General features: G+C 42.6%; 1 protein-coding gene across 2 annotated transcripts in view; it reads right to left on the bottom strand.

Moving 5' to 3' along the window:
• CORO1C (coronin 1C) overlaps positions 1-26,749 on the bottom strand; it is an 84,981-nt gene that overhangs the window by 57,918 nt on the left and 314 nt on the right. Inside the window, exon 1 of one of the 2 annotated variants that reach the window (XM_082667100.1) lies at positions 8,054-8,144. The exons of the other annotated variant lie outside the window; for it this stretch is intronic. The gene's annotated coding sequence lies outside the window, so the exon portion shown is untranslated. Of the gene's footprint in view, positions 1-8,053; positions 8,145-26,749 lie in introns of those variants that run through there. 2 annotated transcript variants of the gene reach the window in all.

The raw sequence follows: 26,749 nt of genomic DNA, 5'->3' as shown, positions 1-26,749 counted from the left end.
GTGTTCCTCAGCCCAGCTGCTGCCAGACCTTCCCAGCTGACCACCAGGACCAGAGGCTGAGAGCACCTGGTGGAGGAGACGGCAAATGACTTGCTTCCGCTTGGCCGGGGTCCTCCATGTGTGAAACAGTATGAATACTTCTCAAACTGGAGGAGATAAGACAGCTTCCATGAGGTGGTGAAAACCAAAAGAAAAGCACATCCACACAAAAGCCAATGTACAGCCAGCTGGTCTCAGGATCCATTTCCCTACCCGACCATCTGCACAAGTGAGCAGAAGCCGGAATCCCTGCCATTACCTTCCAGCAAGTGTTTCAAAAGTAAAGTTAACAAAGAAGAAGGGGGAATTACACCATATACCAAAGAGTTGATATCCTTCATATATAAAGTTTTTATAGATTCCAAACATGAAAATCCCAGTAGGAAATTACACAAAGTACATGAAGAGGTAATTTACAAAAGAAACACAAATGGCATTTTACCTCCACTCCTTCCTGAAATCCTAACAAAATGACAGGAAAGGAATAAAAGCTGGTATAAACACCAAAGGAAAAGCGAAAGGACACTGGAAAGGAGCCTACAAGAGAGCAAATGTGACCACAAAACCGTGGAAGAGGAAAGCTGTCAGGCAAGTGTAACTGACAGAAGTGAGTGTTCTCCACTCAGCTGCGGTCTCAGGAGGAGCGGCTCACAGAAGGACACCAGGCCCACTGTGAAACCGCCGAGCACTCAGAAGGGAAACAGACGTGGGAGAGGGGCTGCAGGGAAAACTGACCAAAAACCTAATTAGGAGCAGCTAGACACCCAGCTCTGCTCCTGAGTGCTGCACCATCAGGGGCCACCCCTCACCCGTCCCAGAAGCCACAGGGCAGGCCCTGGACAGAACACCACCAGCACAGGTGAGCATGGGTACCAGCAGGTACCACACAGACGACCTGGTCCTGTACAGGGGAGCCTCCAGCCCTGTGTTCTGGAAGCTCCCAGAAGGCTGGCTGCCTGGCTGAGATAGCACCCGCCCTGCCCCACAGGAAGTCAGCCCTCACCACCCTCTGTGAGGTCCACCACCCACCCAGCCCCCCTACCCACACAGGCACTGGGGTCAGTTTTTTGGGGCCCACTAATCAATGTGAACGGACATTTGAGGAAGCCCTTCAACCTGAAAAATGGAGACAATCTTTCCTCTTCACTCAAATAGGCCAAGATACCATCTAATCTCACCAACAATATGAATATTAACATAAATATGGAAAGTGCTTTGAATGTCTTCACTGAAAGACATCACACAAATCTGCCGGCTGGTTGACACACCTTTAAAAGTCATTTCTGTATTACACAGAGTGACGTATGTTACACAAATTTTCATCTAACTACACGAAGTCAGAATGATAGACAGGTTCTTTTGCTACAACCATGGAGGACAGTTAGCTATAGAGCAGAGAGAGTGAGAAAAGCCGGGGCTCCCGGAGTGCTGTGCTGTCTGGGCCAGGCCATTCACATCCAAGGTCGAATCTGATCTGGGCTCAGCTGCCCACATGTGGCACAGCTGCTTTTGCTGTGCACAATAGAGAAAGGCAATTAAGAGGGCAGGCTCCAGAATCAGGCAACCTTGTGAGTGAGAAGCACAGCTGTACCATTTACTTCCTGGCCGTGGTTCAGTAGGGCAAAGTCATAATCTCCTTAAGTGTCAGATTCTCTATCTGGAAAGGGGTACATTACATATAAAGTTAAAGTGATATTAAATGAGCACTTGCTAATGGGACTATAGCAGGAGATGATTTCGTTGAAGTACCCTGTCTGGTTAAAAACACATAACTAAATACACAATAAATGTCAGCTATTGTTATCATCCTAGTACTTAACATAAGGTAATCCAGATTCAAATCCCAGCTCTGCCACTAACCTTTACGAGCCTCCATTTCCTCATCTATAAAATGAAGGGGATGATACCCATCATAAGAATTAAAAACAACATCTGACAACCCAGGTCCAGATGGCTTCACTGCTGAAGTCTATCAAATATTTAAAGAATTAATACCGGTTCTTCACCAATTTTTACAAAGAATAGACAGGAACAAATTTCCAAACAAATTTTATGAGGCCAGTATTACTCTGATACCAAAATCAGACAAAGACATCACAAGAAAACTAGACTAATATCTTTTATAAATATAGACACAAAAATCCCCAACAAAATACTAGCAGACCAAATCTAGCAACATATGAAAAGGATTATACACCACGACCAAGTGGGACTTATCCCACAATGCAAGGTTGGTGTGACATCTGAAAATCAATTAATGTAACATGTATCAATCAGATAAAAACCAAAAATCACATGATCATCTCACAGAAATCTGACAAAATCAGAACAAGGACAGACATATAGGCCAACGGAATAGAACTGAAAGCGCAGAAATAAATTCATACATCTTTGGTCAAGCGATTTCGACAAGGGTACCAAAACCATTCAATGAGGGGAAAAATAAGTCTTTTCAACAAATGGTGCTGGGACCATTGAATAGCCACATACAGAAGAAGCTGGACCCTGACCTCACATCATATAAAATAATTAACTCAAAATTGATCAAAGATATAACTATAAGGGCTTAAAACTTTAAAACTCTTGGGAGAAAACATAGGAATAAATCTTCATGACCTTGGATCTGGCAAAGGATTCTTAGATATGACAGCAAAAGCACAAGCGACAAAATAAAAAGTGTACAAAATGGACCTCATCAAAATTAAAAACCTCTGTGCTTCAAAGTCACCATCAAGAAAGTGAAAAGACAACCCACAGAATGGGAGAAAATTTTTGTAAATCATATATCTGATAAGGCACTTGTATCTAGAATATATAAAAAATTCCTACAACTCGATAATAAAAAGACAAATAATCCAATTTAAAAATGAGCAAAGTAAAAAAAAAAAAAAAAAAAAAAAAAAATGAGCAAAGTACTTGAATAGATATCTTTCCAAAAAAGATACACAAACATCCAATAAGCACATGAAAAGGTGCTGGACATCTTTAGCCATTGGGGAAAGGTAAATCAAAACCACAATGAAGGGCTTCCCTGGTGGCGCAGCGGTTGAGAGGCCGCCTGCCGACGCAGGGGACACGGGTTCGTGCCCCGGTCCGGGAAGATCCCACATGCCGCGGAGGGGCTGGGCCCGTGAGCCATGGCCGCTGAGCCTGCGTGTCCGGAGCCTGTGCTCCGCAACGGGAGAGGCCACGGCAGTGAGAGACCCGCGTACAGCAAAAAAAAAAAAAAAAAAAAAACCACAATGAAATACCACTTCACACCCACTAGGATGGCTAATATCAGGCCAGAGAATAACAAGTACGGATGAGGATGCAGAGAAATCAGAACCCTCATACACTGGTAGCGGGAATGTAAAATGGTGCAGCTGCTTTGGAAAGCAGTCTGGTAGTTCTGAAACGATTAAACAGAGTTATGATGTGACCCTGAAATTCCACAACTAAGAATATACCCAAAAGAAATGAAAACAGGTATTCACACAAATACTTGTACAGGAATTTTCATAGCAGCGTATTCACAACAGCCAAAGGGTGAAAACAACCCATATGTTGGATATCCACTGGATGAACGGAAAAACAAAATGTGATATATCCACACAATGGGATGTTATTTGGCAATTAAAAAAAAAAAAAAAGTTGGGGACTTCCCTGGAGGTCCAGTGGCTAAGACTCTGAGCTCCCAGTGCAGGGGGCCGGGGTTCGATCCCTGGTCAGGGAACTAGATCCCACATGCATGCTGCAACTAAGAGTTCGCATGCCACAACTAAAGATTCTGCATGCCGCAACTAAAGAAACTGCATGACGCAACTAAGACCCAGCGCAGCCTAAATAAATAAGTAAATATTTAAAAAATAAAATAAAATAAAGTACTTACTAATACATGCTACAACTTGGATAAACCTTGAAAATATTACGCTAAGAAGCCAATTACAAAAGTCTACATATTATGATTTCTATTCACACGAAAGCCCAGAATAGGCAAACCTAGAGACACAGAAAGTAAATTAGCAGTTGCTTGGAGGGGAGGAAGCGGTACTGCGGAATAGCAGGTTACAGCTAAAGAGCACAGGGTTTCTTTCCGAAGTGATGGAAATATTCTGTAATTTGTGGTGACAGTTGCACATATTTGTGAACAAATTAAAAAGCACTGATGTACACTTCAAGTAGGGTGAGTTGTATGATATGTGAATTATACCTCAATAAAGCTGTTCTTTAAAAATCTGCAAAGTACCTAGCATAGAATCTGAAGCATAGTAATAGGCACTGTCCCATAAATGTCAACAATTGTTATTTAAGAGACTGCTAATAGGTTTCCCTACCCAAAGGGAGAAAACCCAAATCAATTTCCTACTGATTATGAGCCAAAAGTATGATTTTCACGTTAATGAACTAGTATCAGTTATCAAGGAACCTTTACAAAATTTTATGTTCTCCCACCTCAGTATGCTGTTTACTACAAAAAAAAAAACCCTCTTCTCAAGAAAGAGGCCTGCATTATCAAATGGTATTAGTGTTTCACCAATTTTTTTAAACGCTTGGCTATAAATTTCCAAACGTCATATCATCAAACTTAGGCGTTCTTTTATTAAATATCTTGTTCCAAATTATACAACTAGAGTGTCCCCAAAACTAAAGCATTTTATAAAGAATCTAATTTTCAGTTATATTAAAAGGAGTAAGTGAAAGAATCCTGAACTAATACATAGACACAAAGTCCAAGGATAGAGTACATTCAATTTTGTGGGGGTGGGGGGTGGCACACCCCAAGGCATGCATAACTTCCCCCACCAGGGATAGAACTCACGCCCCATGCAGTGGAAACCCGGAGTCTTAACCACTGGACCACCAGGGAAGTTCTCAATTTTAAATGTCTTGTCAGAGTTCAACCTTGGAGAGGTTGCCTGCTCATTAGGTCTTTCAAGTACAAATTCTTCAAACTGCATAGGGCCTTTTCTTAGCAATTATCACAGTAATAAAGGATCCTCGTAGTAATAAGGAGGGAGACAATGTAGCAATAAGTCATTCATTAAGCAAATGAAAGAAATGTTTACAAATTTCAAAATAAACTGATTTTAGAAAAAATGCAACGTGGTTTTTAATTTCCACAAAATGTTGGGAATTACAAACCCTACCCAAGGCCTTATAATAGGCCTGCCCAAATTTCCAATAAGACTGGGACTATTCTAGAATGGTTTTCTTTATAATAAAAACTGAGGTGTCTTTGAAAGACAATGTGAGAGCAGGTTGAGAGCACAGGCCCAACTCTGAAATGCTCTCTCTAAGATGTGGTTGAAACCTCAGTTTTAGAAACAAAGACACATGTCTCCTCTGCCCAAGTTTCTAGATGATACTGAAGGCCAAGCAAGAGTTAAGTCTTGATTGTCCAGCAGCCATCGTAGTAAACCTCTTTTTAGTTTATCTATCTTTTTTATAGTCACCATGCTGTACATTACATCTTATAACTGGAATTTTGTACCTTTAGACCCCTTCACCCATTTCATCCACCCCCCTAATCCACCACCTCTGGCAACCACCAAAATGTGCTGTCTCCATGAGTTTGGGTTTTGTTTTGTTTTTGTTTTCATTTTTAAGATTCAACATGTTAAGTGATATAGAGCAGCAGTCCCCAACCTTTTTTGGCACCAGGAACCGGTTTCATGGAAGACAATTTTTCCATGGACCGAGGTGAGATGGCGTGGCGGGGATGGCTCAGGCAGTAATGCGAGCCATGGGGAGCAGCAGATGAAGCTTCACTCGCTCGCCCACCACTCACCTCCTGCTGTGTGGCCTGATTCCTAACAGGCTGTGGACCCCTGATATATTGAAATGTTATTTGTCTTTCTCTATCTGACTTACTTCACTTAGGATAATGCCCTCAATATCCACCCATGTTGTCACAAATGGCGGGATTTCCTTCTTTTTAATGGCTGAATAATATTCCATCATACCACATTTTCCCATCCATTTATCTGTTAATGGACACTTAGGTTGTTTCCACTATCTTGGCTATTGTAAATAATACTGCAGTGAACACAGGGGTGCAGATATCTTTTCAAGACAGTGATTTAGTTTCCTTTGGATAAATACCCAGAAGTGGAATTGCTGGATCATATGGTAGCTCTATTTTTAATTTTTTGAGGAACCTCCATACCATTTTCCATAGTGGCTGCACCAATTTTACATTCCCACATAAATTTCTAATGAGTAGATAATATATTCTTGTTTTCTGCTCCAAATAAAGAAAATCTAAAAGCTGACTACCAAGATCCACAATACTTAGCAGCTCATCTAAGGAAACAAAAATGATTAAAATTTTCTTTACATGTTGGGTAAACATCTTAACCAAGAACAAGCTGTAAAAATAAGGTCCATGGTTTAAGGACTTATTTTATAAGCATCACAGTAAAGTTTGATAAAAATCATTCTCAGAAGAAAATTTCCATCTTACAGTCAGTTGATCATCCTCAACCTCCAGGGGAGTGTGAAGGCATGCTTCTTATGGTACTGCCTAGTCAAGTTACAGAGAAAATTTATTGCACAGGCCATACAAGAAATGTGTTGGGTGTTGGGAGGGAAAAATGTAGACAAGACAGGGTGTTTACAATACTGTAATGGCACCAAATAAAATATACTCAAAACACCTGAATAAATGTTACTACCTTTTCTCTATTCTCTCTGTCTACTTCCATCAATCTCGTAAAAAATGACGACAATTTTGACATTTTCCTGTTTAAAGATTCCAGCAGATGCACTTCTATGGTTTGTATGAAAGGAAACACATCCTGCTAGGAACACATACAGGAAAACCCCTACTAGCAGCAAAATCCTGCTCGGCACATTAGCTGAGACCATTCCAGAGCGTCAATTACTCAAGGACTCAGAAGGCTGAGCACGTCCCCTAGCCAGCAGCAACCACAGGAGACTCCAGAATGTCCCAATAGGGAAAGAACACATTCCCTCTAAGTTGATGCTTTTCTGGCCCTTTTTAATGTGGGAGAGATCGGACACGTTATTTAATAGAAAGTGGCAAGCAGGACAGCAGAGGAGGAAACAAATGTCCCGAAATCAGCTATTTAAATGGCAATGCCAACAGTTAAAAATTCTTTGTAAGAAGTTAGAAAGGTAATATGTAAGCCTACGTAGAAGACACATTCACAAGAAAGCAGACACCGAAAGGAAATACGGGAGGTGCTCTGATTAAATACAAAAATTCAACGTTCATCATTTCTGGATATGAGACGGCTGTGCTTTTTTTTGAATGTCCTTAAACAAAATTCATCAGTGACACTTGAAGAGTTCACCTAACAAATCATTTGTACTGCATCCAATTCCTTAGTTAACAGATTCATATATGAGATACTCAAGAAAAATACGCCTAATTTACCTACTTTAATAGTAATTGTTTTACGAAGGAAGAAAAAAGACCGCATGCAACAATTTGCTTTATATAAAGCACAGCAGAAAGTCAGATAGATACACAACGTTCCTCATACACAGCAGCTAAGGCTGAAAGGTTTGCACTCCACTTAAGACAACTGACTGCAAGTATGGAACAGCCCTTATGTTGGTTCAGTTTATCATGACACCAAGAATGGCGAAAGTAAAGGGTGAAAATTCACGCTCATTATAGCCTTCCAAACGCTTTCATCCCATTATCCACCCAGGTACTAGGTTAAAATGCCAAGAAGGAGGCGTACCGACTCTAAGTGCACTTTGTTTCGACTCAAGAACCCATTATCATTTTGGTTTTTAAACGTTTCTTGGAATGAAAAGACAAAGAAATGCAAGTCGGATTTACCAAGAAACATCCAGGCTGGGTCCTCACAGAAGCCTGGAGTAAAAAGGGTCACCAGTTCCGGACTTTCATTTTCAGCCCAGAGACACTGTGTGACTTGCCCAAAGATAAAGGACTTTGGAGAGAGATACGATGACCTCGAACCACAAAGTATGGAGCAATTCAACTTTTCACCCCCTGAACTTTCATACTTTTTCAGTGATAAACTCCACACTCACATACAGTTTGGCTTTCCCACGTCAGCCAGTGATGCCTCTCAGAACCGCTCCATGGGGTGCTGCCTCCACAGCTCACAGTTCCACCTGGCCTGTTGGTGCCGTTTTTAAATAGGAAACTGCGCTTGGCTCACACTTTATACAATACACAAACTGGCTGTTCGCATTCAAATATGCTGAGACCAACGAGAGAGAGCATTAGCTGTGCCAAAGGAAACCAATCTTTGCTTCTGACTGAAAACCCTCAGGCTTAGGCCAGAGGGCTCTGTGCTCAACTGTCCAAGAGCCTGAACCGACATGCCTAAAAGGCTGGAATCAACACATCAAGAACAAGTTCTAAAAGGTGAGGTGCAACGGACAGGCTTTTACTCTTTTTAAAGCTTTCTAAAAAAAGGACTCGACTTTCACACTTTACAATTTTATACTCATTTTAGGAACTGGTTACAAAAAGAAGTGGGGGCTGCCTGCCATCAACACAGGCACTCCCCGCTCCCCGATGACAGAGTGAGACGTGCAGCTCTGAGAGTGACTGCTGAAAACGCAGTCGGACAAGAGACCAAACGAGCTATGTATGTACATCAAATCACCGCGAGGCCCACTTTAAATATCTTACAATTCGGTGTGTCAACTACACTCAGTAAGGCTGAAATTAAAAAAAAAAAGAAATGAGAGTGACATGGACAGCAAAATAACAACAGATAAAGATCCTAAATACAGAAACCCCAAATCCTCAAATCCACTCTCTCACACTTGTATTAAAGAGAGACCCTTTACAACTAAAAGATGCCCAAAAAGGGCCTGGAACTCCCTTAAAATAAAGAAGAATGACACGACATGAATTTTACAGTTACTAACACATGAGATTACAAGGTTGTAGGGGTCATCTCTAGCTCTTCAGTGACAGAGTTTTTTTTTTACTACATTATCAAAGGAAGAGCAGATTTTTCAGAACATAATGTGTCAGGATGACATGTTTACAATCCCTCTCCCAGTTTTCTGCTTATCACCAGCATCTTTATAAACACACCCACTATACCCCTCCCTGGAGCTTTGAGAAAGGACTGCTGAAGAAACCCCATCAGAGACAGCAGCAGGCGTTGCCTGCCCAGACAACGCGGTGGAACTGAGTAGAATCCTCTGAGCTGCTAGCATCTCACTGAAGTGCCCCACAGGAGATCAGGCTCGGAAGCTCGACTCTGCCTCTCTCTTCAAAGAGCCAAATTAATCCCAAGAGCTCTCATCCCAACTGAAGAACTTTTACCGCCATGACTGGCCCAGCACTCTCACTTAAAAATTAATGACGAATGTGTTTCAAAATACTCTTTCTATACTGATGACCTACTTTTCTTATCAACAACTGGGGGAAAGCACACTGTGTACGACTGTTCAAACTTGTTAAGTCTGTTTCCACTACTTAGTCAGATGGAGTTTCTCTTGGAATAAAATTTTCATAATTCTTTGGCAATATACCTATACCAGGAAATGAAATTACTGGACTCCAAGATCTTTTTGTGGGTTTTTTTTTAAGGCATTTTTATGAAGACCCTCATAAGGCTAGCCATAGCAAAAGTAGCAATGTCAAAAAAAACAGAGTAATCTCATTCAACTGAAGAATTTCTGTCTTCTCTTTTTTTTTTTTTTTTTCCCCGGTACGTGGGTCTCTCACTGTTGTGGCCTCTCCCGTTGCAGAGCACAGGCTCAGCGGCCATGACTCACGGGGCCAGCAGCTCCGCGGCATGTGGGATCCTCCCGGACTGGGGCACGAACCCGTGTCCCCTGCATCAGCAGGCGGACTCTCAACCACTGCGCCACCAGGGAAGCCCTGTCTTCCCCTTTTAATACCCTATACCCTGGGCAAGCAGTGATTAAATAAACATACTCTTGACCATATTTCAAGGGGAGGTAAGAGTAGGAAAAACTCTGGCCTGGATGCAAGACTAGCTTATCCTGACACAGTCACCTAACCACTAAATCATTTTAGTCCTATGGTTGGTTGTTTCTTCATCTATAAAATAGGAGAACTAAAATAAATTATTTCTAGGGTCCTATTATTAATATAATTATTATAATCTAAAGCCTACAAATCTATAGAGAACGCTACTTTCACTGGGATCCAGTTCGCATCCCCTAACAAAACACACACAATTCAAGGAGAACGGAGTTAGCAACACCAACGGGGTTATACACAAAACACATAAAATCGACTGTGAATGCTGAAGAGGTCTTTAATCCCAGTCACTCATCACGCATTTATTCAACAACTATTTACTGAACTCTGACTGTGCGCCTGGCGTGATGCTAGACGCTGCAGATGCAATGGTGAGCAAGGAGATGGGCCCGGCTCTCACGAAGTTGACAGTCTCCAGGAGGAGACACCACAATCAATTATTCACACCAACGTCACTGTGCTGCTGCGACAAACACTGGGACACAGTTCACGGGGGCAGGGAGTCAATACAGGACAAAGAACCACTTCTTAGGAGCAGCTCCCAAGAGCCTTCTCTTTACAAGTAGGGTGTCTGAAAAGAGCAAAAACATAGCGAAAATATTTAAATTACTTATTGTGCCTTTTCAGATTAATAACTGGATCTGTGGCTTCAAAATTAAGGTAGTTTGCCCACAGAGGTGCCCAGAGCTCAAAGGTAAACATATTTAACAGGGGCTTCCCTGGTGGCACAGTGGTTAAGAATCCACCTGCCAATGCAGGGGACATGGGTTTGAGCCCTGGTCCGGGAAGATCCCACATGCTGCAGAGCAACTAAGCCTGTGCGCCACAACTACTGAGCCTGCGCTCTAGAGCCCGTGAGCCACAACTACTGAGCCCACTTGCCACAGCTACTGAAGCCTGCGCGCCTAGAGCTCCTGCTCTGCAACAAGAGAAGCCACCACAATGAGAAGCCCGCACACCGCAACCAAGAGTAGCCCCCGCTCGCCGCAACTAGAAAAAGCCCGCACGCAGCAATGAAGACCCAACGCAGCCAAAAAATAACCATAAAACAAAAAACATATTGAACAGGCTATTTGAAAATGAAACTAACACTGTTTAAAATAAAAATGAATTTTCAGCCATCCTATAGAAAAAGCAGCAGTATACAGGCATACACAGCTCAACGATATTGCAGGTTTGGTTCCAGACCGACCACCGCAATAAAGCAAATCTCAAAATAAAGCGAGTCACAAGAAGTTTTTGGTTTCCCAGTGCATATAAAAGTTATGTTTACACTATACTGTAGCTATACACTATTAAGCATACAATAGCATTATGTCTACAAGAAATGTACACACCTTAATTTAAAAATACTTTATTGTTGAAAGCCAACTATCTAATCTGAGCCTTCAGAGAGTTATAATCTTTTTTCTGGTTGGGGGTCCTGCCTCTCTGTTGATAGCTGCTGACTGATCAGGGTGGTGGTTACTGAAGGTTGGGTAGCTGTGGCAATTTCCTTTTTTTTTTTCTTTTCTTTTCTTAGTTTTTTGCCACGCTGCGCGGCTTGCTGGACCTTAGTTCCCCGACCAGGGATTGAACCCGCGCCCTCGGCAGTGAAAGCACAGGGTCCTAACCACTGGACCACCAGGAAATTCCCGGCAATTTCTTAAAATAAGACAACAATGACGTATGCCACATCAATTGATTCTTCCTTTCACGAAAGATTTCTCTGTAGCATGAAAAGCTGTTTGATAGCATTTTACCCACACTAGAACTTTTTTTCAAAATTGGGGTCGATCCTCTGCTGCTGCTTTATCAACTAAGTTTATGTCATATTCTAAAGCCTTTGTTATCATTTCAACAATCTTCACAGCATTTTCACCAGTAGAGTCCACCTCAAAAACCACTTTCCTTGCTCATCCATGAGAAGCAACTCCGCATCTGTTCAAGTTTTATCATGAGATGGCAGCAATCCAGTCCCATCTTCAGGCCCCACTTCTAATTCTACTTCTCTTGCTATTTCCATCCCATCTGCAGTTACTTCCTCCACTGAAGTCACCCATGACGACTGGAATTAACTTCTTCCAAACTCCTATTAATGTTGGTATTTTGACCTCTTCCCATGAATCATGAATGATCTTAATGACATCTAGAAAGGTGAATCCTTTCCAGAAGGTTTTCAATTGACTTTGCTAAGATCCATCAGAGGAATCACCATCTGTGTCAGCTACAACCTTACAAAATGTATTTCTTAAATAGTAAGACTTGAAAGTCGAAACTCCTTCTTGATCCATGGACTGCAGAGTGGATACTGTGTTAGCAGGCATGAAAACAACATTCATCTCGTGGTACCTCTCCACCGGAGCTCTGGAGTGACCAGGTGAGTTGTTAACAAGCAGCAATATTTTGAAAGGAATCTTTTTCTGAGCAGTCGGTCTCAATAGTAGGCTTAAAATATTCAGGAAACCATGTTGTAAACAGATGTACTGTCATTCAGGCTTTGTTGTTCCATTTATAGAGCACAGGCAGAGTAGATTTAGCATAATTCTCAAGGGCCCTAGGATTTTCAGAATGGTAAATGAGCACTGGCTTTAACTTAAGTCACCAGCTGCATGAGCCCCTAACAAGAGAGTCAGCCTGTCCTTTGAAGCTTTGAAACCAGGCATTGACTTTTCCTCTCTAGCTATGAAAGCCCTAGGTGGCATCTTCTTCCAGTAGAAGACTGTTTCATCTATGTGGAAAATCTGTTATTTAGTGAGCACCTTCATTAATGATCTGAGCTGGATTTTCTGGATAACTTGCTCCAGGTTCTACATCAGCACTTGCTGCCTCACCTTGCACTTTGATGTTATGGAGACAGCTTCTTTCCTTAAACCTCATGAACTAACCTCTGCTAGCTCCAAACTTTTCTTCTGGAGCTTCTTCACTTCTCTCAGCCTTCACAGAATTGAAAAGAGTTAGGGCCTTGATCTGGATTAGGCTTTGGCTTAAGGGAATGTTGTGGCTGGTTTGATTTTCTCTCCAGACCGCTAAAACTTTCTCCATATCAGCAATAAGGCTGCTTTGCTTCTTATCATTCCAGGTTCACTGGAGACCTTCAAGAACTTTTCCTCTGCATTCACAACTTGGCTAACTGGCCCAAGAAGCTTAACTGTAAGCCTATCTTGGCTTTCGACGTGCCTCACTCACTAAGCTTAATAATTTCTAGCTTTTGATTTAAAGTGAGAGACATAATACTCTTCCTTTCACTTTAACACTTAGAAGCCAGTGTAGGGTTATTAACTGGCCTAATTTCAACATTGTTGTGTCTCAGGGAATATGGAGGCCTGAGGAGAGGGAGAGAGACAGGGGAATGGCCAGAGAGCGGAGCAGTTAGAAAACACATTTATTGAGTTCACCATCTTATTATGGGCGTGATTTGTGATGCCCCCAAACCATTACAATGGTAACATCAACGATCACTGATCACAGAGCACCATACCAAGTATAACAATGAAAAAGTCTGAAATATTGCGAGAATTACCAAAATGTGACACAGAGACATGAGGTGAGCATATGCCGTTGGAAAAAATGACACTGATAGACTTGCTGGATGCAGGGTTGCTAACAAACTTTCCATTTGTAAAAAACACAGTATCTGTGAAGTGCAATAAAATGAGGTGTGCCTGTACCTCTTGAAATCTTACTGCACCTTCAGACGAATTGTTTTGTCTGATCCTTTTTGGTAAAATTACAAACTATTTCCTTATCAGCACACCTCTCTTCTAAAGAGGGGAAAAACAAAAAACTCAGAATATCAGTGTCTACAACAGAGTACAAGAAACTGGGGAAAATGTAGTTACTACCAAATAAATACTTTACCACCACCCAACACCTTCCGAAGGTCTCAGTTCTTTAGGGGGAAAACGCCACACATCTCCTTTTACCAATAAAATGAAAATACCTCCGGGGAAGTGGAGACAAACAAAACTCACTTTAAGGAGGAAACACTTGGGCTAAGTATTTGGGGAGTGAATTCTCTATTACTAGAAGCTTTTACCAGCCTTAGCTGGTAAAACTGTAACCTTAACCATCCCAATTTCCCTCCAAACTGGATAAAGATTTGAAAAGAAAATCATAGTCCTTAATCCTTTATGTTAAATTAATTGGACTGCATAATAGTAACTACTAAAAGAGAAATTCCATACGCCTCAAATGAAAGCAGGAAGAATCCTTTTCTAAGCATTTTGAGTAGAAGGTTAGCAGAAAGATCAGGGGCTTCCCACCCCTAACAGTACTCTTCTAAAAAACTACATTTACAACAAACAAACTACATGTATGGTTTGTAGTAACCTCTAAAAATGGCCAGAAATAACACACACAAAAACGCAGCTACAGAATGATTCTTTTTTTGTGATCACATGTTACTAATAAGATATAACCAGGGCTTCCCTGGTGGCGCAGTGGTTGAGAGTCCGCCTGCCGATGCTGGGGACGCGGGTTCGTGCCCCGGTCCGGGAAGATCCCACATGCCGTGGAGCGGCTGGGCCCGTGAGCCATGGCCGCTGAGCCTGCGCGTCCGGAGCCTGTGCTCCGCAACGGGAGAGGCCACAGCAGTGAGAGGCCCGCGTACCGTAAAAAAGAAAAAAAAAAAAAAAGATATAAACCAAAGCCTACAGATTTTCAAATTTTAATATTGCACAAATGAACTCCTAAATGATTCAACAGCTGAAAGGGTGCCCAATTCACCCTTTCTTAACGTACTTCGTTCTTGTCAATTTCTCAAGTTAAATGAACCCAAGCACATTAAATCCTTGGAGATCCAGGAGCCACTGAAATGAGCTGAGACCTGCCCTGTGATTCCCCTGGGGCTGGGCCTAGGGGCCCCTCAGCGTCCAATGCAGACACTTTACAGGCAGTCGATTAAAAGATAAGAAACTCGAGGAAAGGAGAAAGACAAGAAAGGGAAACTCAGTTTTTTCGAGGGCTACCTTAACTTTAAATCCTCATCTTGATACAAATTAGGGTTCTTCCCATATCTGTTTTGACAAAACTCTCCAGCTGAAGGCACACTTCCACTAGGACGTTCCTTCATGGATTCTTTCTGAAGTCGAAGTTGCTAACCAAACCACAAATCAAAGCCCTAAGAACTCCATGCCACCAGTACTTTCAATTTATTCAAGAAGTTAGTTAGGTAAATTTGCAATAAAGTACCAATATGTGATGCCACCCTATTTTTCATCAGAATTCACACTTTAAATAACCAGAACTCCAAAATTTGCTTTACAGATAAAACGTTTCAGTAAATAAATGTGTGTATATGCTAACACACTTATTTAAACGAAAATCATGACTAGCTTATCATAAGATAATTTACTAGGCAAATGTTTACAATCAGTAGTCCTTCTACACCACAGAAAATTTCCTCTTTTCCTTTCATCTTCTAGGAAAATGGGAAGACTAACAATCACTACCACAAGTGTACCATGTAAAACTGAAATTCAATTATTCGACTAACATTTACTGAGCACCTACCATGTGTCACACAGCCCACTTGGAAACGGAGGCACAAAAACATTGTGACATTCTCTGCCTTCACAGAACGTGGCTAGTGTTCACTTTCACAAAGTGGAAAATAATAATTCCACACTTATGTTTACTTAAAATTTCTACTCATTTAACCCAAAATGTAATTAGGAATAGCACAGAAATCAATAACGTTAGGGACACCCACAAATTACACTTCCAGCTACCTTTATAGCTCTATATCTAAACTATGCTTACCTTTTACACAAACACACCTGTATAAACGTGTATTCTGTTCTCATGACCCTGGACAATCTGGGCCATCTCCCTTATCCATTTGACACTACTCTTCCCCAATTACACCTCCTCTGAGTCAGCCCAGCGCTATTTCACAAACCCTCGGGCAGGGCCTCAACCCAGTGTCCCAGAGACACTGACTCCCCACCACCCTGTCCTCTCAACCCCCGCAGAGCTCAGGCTCCACACAGAGAATTCAGCGTCAAGAATTACATACTTGGGGGCTAGAAGAAGCTTGTAATGTATTTTTAAAACTATTATATCTTTTAAAAGTAAATCAAATTATTAAGCCTGCCATTAACACTTTGTGAACAAGACTTTTTCTAACTGCACCAGAAAAATCAAGTCCCTGATCCTTATCACACTTAGCATCATAAAATGCTTGAATAAGACGTTCTTAAAAACCAGACAATCCAAACCCTTCAAAGAGGCAATAACAAAAAGGAAAGATCAATTATTTCCCTCTGAGGAAAGAAGGGGCTTTGTGGTAAGAGTTTATAAAGGGACAGAGATATAGTCAGGGACCAGCACACAGCTCTGGTAGCACAAGTTGCCCCAACTCACAACCATTACCCTGCCCTGATCTACTTCTCAAAGGTCCTGGAAACCAGTCACTGCTAAAACATAAGACCCTTTCAAGCTGTGTTTCCCAAATGAAAAGAGAGAGAAAAAAAAAGGATCCTGTGTATTTTGAAAAAAGCTGAGCAGATTCACTGTTTTCGAGGTTACAGGAGGAAACTTTCTCAAGCAGGCAAGGCTTCTTCCCGATTCCAGCAACCAGGGCTAGCCTTCTATATGGGCTCTGTCTGACCCCACTCGCCTTCCTTCAATTTTCCCCTTGAAACATTGTTATACTGACTACATGCCAACATTTCAGAGAGATGATGTTTATCAATAAGGAGCTTCCTTTGTAAAAATATTAACACTGTAGCTCTAAAAGGGTTGAGATATGAGTGAAATAAGACAAAGCCCATAGTCCTTCTAGCACTGAATAACGGTGCTAGCCTAGTAGGAACTGTAGCCATCCAGGAGCACATTAGCAGAAATGAATTTGAACCATCTGCCTGGCGACTACTATTTAAAGGAGATCAGCTTAACCAGGGGAGTGGAAGCTTCAAGTTAAGAGAGAAGGAAGATGAACTTGGAGGGCTGCTGTGGCATGGATGCCACACAGCCTACACAGACAGGCATCTGGGGTGGAGCAGGGTTCCTTACTTCTTTGTCACATGACTCCCAGCTTCCAAGATCCAGAATTCAGCTATCATCATTAACAGTTTAAAAAGCTGTGCTGTGAATTAAACAGATTTCTTCAGTCTAGGCTGGGAACCTACCCACCACTGTAACACTGAATCTGTACCCAAAAATGCCTTCTCAGTTCCAAATAACTGAGTTAGACTTTGGAACACAACCCAGTCCTGGGTTGGGGACTGAATGTACACGTTGCCTCCAAAACAGAAGCTGCCTCTGGGCTCTCAACCTTTCATGGTTGGAGAACCACATGACTCACAACTATCCTTCGCAGGTAAGATGTATCATTTGTTCCACTTGACGATGTATAATAATTCAGCCCAGTGCATGTACGATAGCTCTATACTGCATAAGAAGACCAGGGACGTTTCAGGGTATGTATGTATGTATGTATGTATGAATGAATAAATAAATAAATACTTCCAATTTCCTTTTTCCTATGTAACACTGTAAAGCAACAGCGGTTCCCATTAAGAGAGAGAGCCTAAGGGATGGTTACTCTATTTCTAAAACAGACAACATGCATCTTATTAAATATCACCCCAAAGAGCTGTGGTCAGCACTTGTTGGCTCTGGCCTTTCTCTTCCTTGCCAAGAAAAACTCGGATGACATTGTTAAGCTAAAGACACTACTAACCGCAAAATTAATTCACCATCTAGCTTGTAAAGTGACTAGTCAGTCTCCTAATAAATCCTTCTGCTTAACGGAGATGATAGCTCAAGTTTATGTGTGTTTCTCAGTCACCGCTCAGGCAGCATTTGAGTTCTTACATTAATAAACCAGTCTCAATTCTTTAAGTTCCTAAGAATGAAAGGAATTAGTCTTTAACTAGAAAAGAATGCTTGACCATTATGAAAAGGAATTTAAGTATCTTTCATGTGAAGTAAGCAAATAATGGTGAGTAAACATTCGTCCTACAGAGGGGGAGCTTGTGAATTTTGTCAATGTCAAGAGTGGAAATGTCAAGAGTGGACAATGTCAAGAGTGGAAATACACCCCCAAAGGCTTCACACTCCCAACACTTCCCTTCCCATGTGTGTTTATGGCCGTTCACGAAACTGAAAAACTAGAGCTTTGTTCATCCAGAATGAAGGCCTCAGCAACTGTCAGGACGTGAGGACACACATATGAGTCCACAATGGGGCAAAAAAGGCTCTTACACCGAACTGCCATGTGCCCAGATTACCAGGCTGCCTTGGTTCCCCAGAGATAGAATGACCACGCTGTGAAGTAATGATCAACTTCTGCCAATGCCACGGGGTTTTCATTATGCCTGTCTGTAGTTCCAGTACTGGCTGGATGTTGTTCCTGTCAAAATCAGCCTTTTCATATATGGATGGCTTAATGGGGATGACCTTTGTGATATTAATTGGTCTTTGAAACACCCTAGATAAATCCTTACCAAGACTGCATACTGCATACTGCATACTAATGGTCAGATTGCATGATTGAGGACACAAAAAGGGATCAATAAAATACTGTCAAGGAACTTTACATGTAAACTAGGAAATGAAGTCTACCAAAGGCTTTTCCAAGAGATTCCACGTATTTTCAAGTTTCCCCAAACTGCATCTAAAAAGAAACCCTGAAAATCTGGACCAAGCTTCATAGTTTAATACATGTACGATCTGAAGATGTGAGGTGGGGGGGGAACCCATTGGTACTAATTACCAATTGTGATGATGAACTGAAGCGATAAACAGTGAGTAGGCTCAGTTTGTAAATCTGGCAAAAGACTGTGGCAGAAGCTTAAGAGGGAATTGTTGCATTGGGTCAAGGACTAAAACTCAGGGTAAGAACACTGGGTTCACACTGTTTAAAAAAAAAAAATACACACCATAGTATAAATCCACACCACCTACTACAAAAATGAATTCACACTACCCATGGAAGGAGGTGGGGGCAGAAGGGAGAAACAGTCAAGTTCCTGATCTTGGGCAAGTCTTTCAAGCACCTGTGACCACAGTCCCCTCGTCCATCAGATGAGGAACAAGGCAGCAAGGTACCTTCCGCTCTGGCTGTGATTCAGAGTCACCAGGGAGCTGGAGCCCAGGCAGCTGGACTGACCAAGGTCTAGAGCTGATCCTCACGGGCATCAAGTTGAGGACCTCTGGGCGTGAGAAATAATCTCCCAACCCCCCAATATGATATATTTTTCAAAAGGTGGTGAGATACTGGGGCTAAAAATATGATCCATTATTCATAATTTTTTTTAATGTAGATAACTGCATGACCGAAGGGGGAAAAATATGTATTGTGAAATACCCACCTTCAGTCATACAAAATACAAGCCTTTCTACTCCCATTTATAGTAGTTTCTCTCACTCCGATCTTTGCATTAATTTGATTTTTCTTGACCATGGCAAACAGGAGGAACAATTTTTGTCATTAATGTAAGATTCAAATGACAGGCCTAATTTAACATCCCATGAGACTAGGGAGGCTCTCTTCCCACACAGAATGTTACATTGTATCACAATGCTGCCATTCACATCATACTCAACCCCATGAGCATCTCACACCCTGCAGTGCAATCTCCTTCCAAACCCTAAAAAGATCAATCTTTTGCCAGGAACTAAACCTTTTCCCTTAAAATAGACAGACAGACTGAATAGAAGCAAAAGGCCTGAATAAGAGAAGTCTGTCTGAATAGACATTTCCAATTCAGATAGATGGCCAAAAACTGCCTCATTTTTAACACTACCTTCCTATCCTAAAATTAGACACTTTTTTCCTCTCCAATGATTCAAGTTTGATTTGAAGTCTAAAATGCTGAGGCAGGAGGGGGAATCCACACAACAATAGCTTAATATCAGAAATAAAATATATTAAACTTACCCTACTTGATTCTCCCGAGTTCCATTCATTAACAGACATTTAAGGACTTCCCTGGTGGCGCAGTGGTTAAGAATCTGCCTGCCAATGCAGAGGACATGGGTTCGAGCCCTGGTCTGGGAAGATCCCACACACAACTAGGCCCGTGCGCCACAACTACTGAGTCTGCGCTCTAGAACCCGCGAGCCACAACTACTGAGCCTGCATGCCACAACTACTGAAGCCCGCGGGCCTAGAGCCCGTGCTCCACAATAAGAGAAGCCACCGCAATGAGAAGCCTACACACTGCAAGAAAGAGTAACCCCCACTCACTGCAACTAGAGAAAAGCCCACGCGCAGCAAGGAAGACCCAACACAGCCAAAAATAAATTAATTAAGAAAAAAAACCAAAACAGGCATTTAAGAGTGAAGACAAAGGGAACACAAATTTATTGGGTGTCTACTCAAAACGCAGCAAGGTACCGTTAGCATCTCCATATTACAGAAGAGGCTCAGGGAGGTAGGTTAATTGACAAAATCATAGCAGAGAGTGAAACCCACCTCAGTCTGGCTCTGAAGGTCTGCACCCTTCATTGCCTCAATTTCTCTAGACAGAACTCTTAGAGCAAGAAACTATGTAAGTACAGATAGCTCATTGAGCCTAAGGAGACAAAGAACAAATTTGAAATTTATTTTTCTTTTTACTGCCTTGCCACAATCCAATCACTTCAGTGAACACACAGAAAACATACCCCAAATGGCCAACTGGTTTCTCCTAATTCTCAAGAAGATACTAAGTGCAGTATTTTTAATTAAAGTATTAACCAGATGCTCTGAGAGAAGCAAGAGCACGAACAAAAGAATGAAAAGGAAGGAAGTATGCACCTCTAAAACCCAATTTACACCCACCATCAGGCATGCACTGGGGTAGTTCCAGCACTGACTGCCTCAACACCACCAGGCTAAGCCTGCTGCATTTGGTCTTGGTAAATCATCCCAAACCAAATGTGCTCCCTGGCCATCTGCCCTGCTGAGAAGGCTGTGCGCCAGTCATCACTGTTTATTAGGGGGAAAGAACCTGGACAAGAATATTCTGCCCTCAGGAAAATGTTTCAAACACTCGGTTTACATCTGAGCAATTTTTTGGTAAGAGCTGGAATTGGGTGCCAGAAAGGCAGAGAGGAATTACCCCTGTACTTCACGTTATTTTAACATAGGCAACAAAGGTGTAAATAATAACCAGAGAAACCCACTGACCTCAGGATCTTTCCAGTTAACGTCAATAAAAATAATCTTTCATTCAGCAAATATCCAGTAGGCACTAGAGACCACTCTCGGTCTGCTTTCCATGTGAATTTCTCTCCCACATTCTGCCTTCTATGGGAAGGCGCCTTTCAGACGGTAGGTTCAAGTTCAAATCCAGTTCCTCGTAGCAGACAGGAGTGATGAATGTCTGATGCATGAGAGCAGGGACAATGTCTGCCTGTGAGGGCTAAGGAAGGTTTCATGGAGAATCCCAAAGGACAAGAGGGATTCACCAGGTGTAAGGGGAGCCGAGTACTAAGCGCATCACAAGATCTTAAGGCTGGACAGTTCAGGGAGTGGCAATGGAGATGAAAACACAGGAAGGGGAGCAGTGAGAGATGAGACAGGCTGAAATCAGAGCTGTCCTCATCCACCACCACATTAAGTCTGAACTTTAACCACAGACGATGGGGTGGGAGACCACGAGAGGATTTAAACAGGTAATGACATGTTCCCTGATGAACCCTTTTTGATGTAGAACTAACTCAAATCTTTCCCTAATCCTTTCACATTTGTATTTTAATTTATATAACCAAACTACCAGTGAGGATGTGATTTAAGGTCTAAATAATTTCTAACTCATTATCAGTTTGGACTCCATTATGCATAAATTAAACTTCACCAAAATTAAAAACTTCTCTACTTCAAAGGACACCATCAAGAAAGTGAAAGGAGGGACTTCCCTGGTGGTGCAGTGGTTAAGTGTCCGCCTGCCAATTCAGGGGACACGAGTTTGATCCCTGGTCCAGGAAGATCCCACATGCCACGAAGCAACTAAGCCCATGCGCCACAACTACTGAGCCTGCACTCTAGAGCCCTCGAGCCACAACTACTGAAAGCCCAGGCACCTTGAGCCCGTGCTCTGCAACAAGAGAAGCCATTGCAATGAGAAGCACGTGCACCGCAAGGAAGAGTAGCCCCCGCTCGCTGCAACTAGAGAAAGCCCACGCGCAGCAACAAAGACCCAGTGCAGCCAAAAATAAATTAAATTAAATTAAAAAAGAAAAGAAAGTGAAAAGACAACTCAGGACTTCCCTGGTGGTGCAGTGGTTAAGAATCTGCCTGTCAATGCAGGGGACACAGGTTTGAGCCCTGATCCAGGAAGATCCCACATGCTACGGAGCACTAAGCCCGTGCGCCACAATTACTGAGCCTGCGCTCTAGACCCTGCGAGCCACAACTACTGAGCCCATGTGCCACAACTACTGAAGCCCACGCGCCTAGAGCCCGTGCTCTGCAACAAAGACAAGCCACCGCAATGAGAGGCCCGCACACCGTAACGAGGAGTGGCCCCCGCTCTCCACAACTAGAGAAAGCCCGTGCACAGCAGCAAAGACCCAGCATAGCCAAAAACAAACAAACAAATAAGTTTATTTTAAAAAAAAAGATAACTCACAAACTGTAGAAAATGTTTGCAAGTCATATATCTGATAAGGCACTTGTATCTAGAATATATAAATAACTCATAACTCAACAACAAAAAGATAACCCAATTTTAAAAAGAGCAAAAGCATCTAAACAGAGGTTTCTCCAAAGAAAATATACAATTGTCCACTAATGACTTGAGAAGATGCTGGACATCATTAGCCATTAGGGAAATGCAAATCAAAACCACAATGAGATACCACTTCACACCCACTAGGATGGCTAGCATCAAACAGTCAGGGAATAACAAGTGTTGGCAAGGATGTAGAGAAACAGAAACCTTTATACACTGCTAGTGGGATTGTAAAATGGTGCAACTGCTTTGGAAAAGTCTGGCAGCGCCTCTAACAGTTAAACACAGAGTAACCAATATGACCCAGTAAGTCCCAAGAGAAAGCAAAACATATATCCACGCATAAACTTGGACACAAATGTTCACAGCAGCATTATTCATAATCGCCAAAATGGAGAAACACCCAAACATCCAACAACTGATGAATGGAAAAACAAAATGTGGTATATATCCATACAATGGAATATTTTTCAACCATTAGAAAAAGAATGAAGTACTTATACATGCTACAACATAGATAAACCTTGAATACACTATGCTTAATAAAAGACACAAAAGACCACATATTGCATGATTCCATTTATATGAAATGTCCAAAACAAGGGAAATCCATAGAGACAGAAAATAGATAAGTGGTTGCCTAGGGCAGGTGAGGGAGAAGAATTGGGGGGAGGGGGGCGGGGGACCGTTAATGGGTATGGGGTTTCTTTTGGAGGCAATGAAAATGTTCTAAAATTGTGGTGTGGGACATCCCTTGGGGCACAGTGGTTAAGAATCTGCCTGCCAATACATGGGACACAGATTCGAGGCCTGGTCTGGGAAGATCCCACATGCCACGGAGCAACTAAGCCATGTGCCGCAAGTATTGAACCTGCACTCTAGAGCCCGCGAGCCGCAACTACTGAAGCCCACACCTAGAGCCCGTGCTCCGCAGCAAGAGAAGCCACCACAATGAGAAGCCCGTGCACTACGAAGAAGAGTAGCCCCCTCTCTCCGCAGCTAGAGAAAGCGTGCACACAGCAATGAAGACCCAACGTAGCCAAAAATAAATAAATTTATTTTTAAAAATTAAAAAATAAAAAAAAATAAAATTGTGGTGATGACTGCACAACTCTGTGAATATACTAAAAACCACTGAATTGTACACTTTAAATGGGTGAACTGTATGGTATGTAAATTATATCTCAATAAAGTGGTTATAAAACAAAGAAGATTCCATTATGTGCCACTGAAATACAAAATAAGCTCTCAAAAGCAGTGTAGAGTCTTGTTCACTCATTTTAAAGCATCTGAACTAGGGCAATGAAAACCCAGAGAGATTCTATTACTTAACATTCTAGGTACTAGGTCATACTGAAATATTCATGAGTATTTCCATGTTTTAATAAAGAAAAGGCATCTTAAGTTTAAAAAGACATACAAGTGTCAGAAAAGAGCTCTGACAGGAATAAGGTGACACTGGGAAGTCACCAAAAGGAAACAACAGGATTTGTACCCTGAATCTGAAAGTGGCACTCAAATTTATTATTGTTCCACCTCTGAAAAAAGAAGTCAAAGGTAAAACAACCTGGTTAATATAATGTTTCTAAAGCACCGTTTGTGACAAATCAAAGTATTAAGAAATAATTCGCCATCATACAGAATTTCCACACCCCCAGTGACATAACAAAGAACTGATCACTTATCCTTTTGAACGTTCTGTTTCATAGGCATCTGAGTGACTCTCCTCATGGTTGGAGTGAATCTCAAAAGTGACAGCTGCGTTAAGCATAAAACTTACATCAAAAAAATCCAAGTATTTAAAAAGTGTTGTATGTCATGGGTGAAGGAAGTCAAGAAGTACAAACTTCCAGTTATAAAATGAATTAAGTCATGGGATGTAATGGACAACACGGTGACTATAGTCAATAATAATGCAGTGCGTATTTGAAAGTTGCCAAGAGAATAAATCTTAAAAGTTCTCGTCACAAAATAAATAAAAGTAACTCTGTATGGTGACACACCGTAACTAGGCTTATTGTGGTGACCATTTCAGTGTATACAAATATCAGATCATTATGTTGTACACCTGAAACTAACATAATGTTACATGTCAATTATACCTCAATTTTTTAAAAAAATAATGAAGTAGCACACACACCGAAAGTCCCGTCAACCCTGAATCTAATCCCAAATTATATATAAAGTAATAGACATAACTTCTGATTAGCACAATCTACAGGTAAAGTAACAAATGATCATGAAAAATTCAATACTTTGTGCAGTGATCTCTCATTGGTATGCGTCTATTAGAATCCATCAAGCTTTCATGTACCTTCCGCAAATAATGAAAAACAAATACGGACAGGGCACATTCCAGATTTGTCAAAAAGGTGTGTACCCAACCTTTATACCCAGTACACACGACATTTACCACAAAACATGGCACCTCAAGGCCTAATATACAATTCCCACTTTTATTTCACTTTCCCCCCCTATTTATTTATGCAACCTCTCAGACCCAAGAGTTACTATTAGGCTTCATATCCAAACATTGTGACTCTGAAATGTACCTCCAAGCCAAAAAAAAAAAAATTAGTTTCCTTAGTTTTCTGAAATATACAGAATCAAGTCCAAAATAGATTTTTCCCATTTCTTCAGTTTTATAGGGAATGAAGAGAGTGCAGTCATATAAACAGATATCTATTTGCCTTCACAACTGAACAGACGGTGCAAAGCAACTGCTTATACTTAATCATGTTTCTGTCTATTCTAGCAGGCCCTGGTGTCAGGAGAGCTCTGCCAGATAAGGACAATGAAATGCATTATTACACAGAGTGACTATGAGCCCTACAAGTACTGTTTGAGGATGTAATCCCGGGCAGGAAGGCTGCAGTGAGACGGCCTCATATTATATTTTGTGATAACTATTTGCAAAAGTAAACACATTCGCCACCGAGTACCAGTTTAAAAACACGCACTATATTCAATTCTGTTTTAATGTATTATAGGAAAGAAAGGCCTCTTGCTCTCCTGGGGGAGATGAGCGACTTGCAATTTGCTTCTCACACTGAATCCCACGTTTGCAACATGTAGAGCAAGGACTTCAGACACCACAAAACAAGGACAGCCTACATTAAGGCCAAATATAGGATGTGATTCTAAACCGCGATGCAGTAAAGCGTACGTTTCCTTTTCCAGCAATCAAAAACCCTTTGAACACTCCCAAAAAAGGACGGCAGGGCCAGCGCCTCCCTGCAAGAGGAAGCCCCTTTCTTCTCGGCTCTCCCCGCAGCCTGCCACTTCCCAACACATTCAAGTCATTTGAGAGACACAGAGCTGTGTGCGCGCGCCTGTATGTACAGGCGGGAGAGGGCTCGGTCCCTGCATTTCCAACCTCTACGTCTGAGTTCATCCTCACTCATTTAGGCGCAGCGGAGCCCCACCTGCACCTCGCTCCTTCTTACTGCGTCCCTCGCCAGCTGCTCCGCTCTTAGGCGAGCGTATCTCTGAATCACCCAGTTCACGCGGACGCTCCAGGCCCCCGACCCTGCAGCCTTCCTGCCCCATTCTTCCTCTCCCAACCCGCCCCCCCGCCCCTCCCCCGCCACTCCCAGCCCTCCGCTCCCAACGCCCGGCTCATCCTCCTCCCGAGTCGCCCCCACCCACATCACCCCAGCTTCAGCCCTGCCCCACCCTTCCCGACCCCCAACCCAGCTCTTCAGGGCCCAGAGCCGGCCTCGCACCCCAAAGCTGGCAACCCCCAGGCCGGACCACCGCCCTCGCCCCTCCCACGCAGGGACCAGCTCCCCCCGGCGCCACGTGAGCCCGGCCCCTAGCCACCCCCCACCCACTCGCTCCCCAGGGCGGCTCAAGTCCCGCCTCCCAGGCCTGGCGCCCCCCGGGCTCTGCGCCCTAGCCTCTAGCAGCCCCTCCCCACCCAAGACCCCACCCAAGCTGGCGGAGCCCTGACCCCTAAAATTCTTCCCGGGGCAGCCTCGTCCCCCCTCAGCTCCTCGCTCGGCCAGGGTTCCGGATCCCTAAAAGTCTCCCCAGGGCAGCCTCCTCCCCACAGGAACCTGGGCTCACTCTCCCCAGGCCGACCGGTTCGGTCCCCAACTCCCTCCCC

Source organism: Grampus griseus (assembly GCF_964374135.1).
Source record: "Grampus griseus genome assembly, chromosome: 12".
In the NCBI taxonomy this organism is placed as follows: Eukaryota; Metazoa; Chordata; class Mammalia; order Artiodactyla; family Delphinidae; genus Grampus; species Grampus griseus.
The sequence above is the reverse complement of the archived record's forward strand: the minus strand, read 5'-3'. Positions and strand labels throughout refer to the sequence as shown.